Here is a 1,704-nt window from a genome sequence, read left to right on the forward strand (position 1 = left end):
CACGTAGGAAGAAGGAGAAAGAAGGGCAAATCCGCTTTCATCCCAGCTGTATCAGTGTCTTCCAAGGATATTTCCCAGAAATCTCACCTAACAACTTCTCCTCATTGGCCACCAGTAGCTGCAAGAGAGGTTGAGAATGTAGTCTTCTAACTGTGTACACCACAACTGGAATAAAATCAGAGTTTGGTCAACAAAGAAAAAGGAGAGAAGGGAATTCCATAGGCAACTGGCAGCCTTTCAGGTGCTATGAGAATTCCATTTAGAGATAAGAAAAAAATGAACTTCAGAGAAATCAGTGACTTGCCCATGGTCTGTGGACCAAACAAGGAGGAAGATGGATTTGATCTCAAAAGCCATAACTCTTAAGTCTATAGCCCTAACTGCCGAGGCACAGCATCAATGTAACATTAATTAGTGATAGAGATGCTGTTGTTTTGCTAAGCCTGAATTGCCACTAGCAGTGTGAATGTGGGACACTCAGTCATGCTGCCATTTCTGTTAGTTGGTCACACACTTCTGCCCAACTCCATGTTCTAATGACATTATTCTCCCACCACTTGGCTCTATTTCACCCACAGTGACCTCTGCATCACCAGGCCTTCACTTAGGAGGAATTCATCTTTAAATTTCAAAGCCACCCCTGCCTCATCCCTCAGAGCTGGTGACAGTGGTCAAGATCACAGGCTCTGGAGTCAGCCCCGGGTTCAAATTTTGGCTGCGCCCCTTGCTCACTGTTGACCTGGTTGCAAATTACTTCATCTCCCTGTGCCTCAACTTTCTGGTCTGTGAAACGGGGAGGATAATAGTCCCTATCTTATAGAGTTGTTGTGAGGGTTAAATGACTACTCCATGAAAAGTGCAAAGCACAGTGCCTGGCCCCTAGTTAGTGCTCAGTAAACGTTATTCCTTGGTGCCAATGTGATCACAAGCCCAAATACAATCTCAGGTAGGACTCACCTGTGGTCATGCAGAGGATGCATGAGATGCTTGAGTTACTTTTCTAGGGTTATCACCAAAATCCCTCTGGAGAACTCATTAACCACCACCCCGATATTTCCCCATATATCAGCTTGGAAAACACTGATCTAGAGCACAAAGCATGGGCGTTTCAGATCTGGCTCAGACTTATTCTGCCATGACCTTGTGCTGTGACCTAGGACAAAGCCCTGTCAATCTCTGGAATCAGTTTGCTCGAATGGGATGTTGATACTATTGCAGAGCCAAACGGGACCATTAATTGGGAATGGAATCTGTGATCTGTGATTTGCTGGTGGACCTGAGGTTCGTCTGGGGGAAACAGGTTCTGCTAGTAATTATGGACTACTCCTGCCCACTCCAGGAACTGCTCTGCCTCAGGGCCAGGGTCTGGAGGGACTCAGGAGCTCTCCAGGGACTGTCCCAAACCTGCTGTGTGGCTTTAGATAAAGCCCTCCCTCCCTCTGGTCCTCAGTTTCCCCACCTGCTCACGGAGGTCCCCCCTGCCCCTGGTTCCATCCCACTGGACCATACAGGGGGGCTAAGTGATTTACTTAAAGTCACATGTGCAGAACCAGACTCTGATTCCAGTGCTCTTTCTGCACAGAAGCACCCCAAAACTGCCTGCGCAGACCAGAGGGGTCACTGCTCCATCCCACAGTCTGCCCTCAACCCCCAACAAGGCTCTGTCCCCTCCAGTCACCACATCGGCCAAGGGCAATGGGGTGA

Source organism: Eumetopias jubatus, unplaced genomic scaffold, assembly GCF_037043125.1.
Source record: "Eumetopias jubatus isolate StellerSeaLion01/CBP00866 unplaced genomic scaffold, mEumJub1_p1.0 scaffold_9, whole genome shotgun sequence".
Classification (NCBI taxonomy): Eukaryota; Metazoa; Chordata; class Mammalia; order Carnivora; family Otariidae; genus Eumetopias; species Eumetopias jubatus.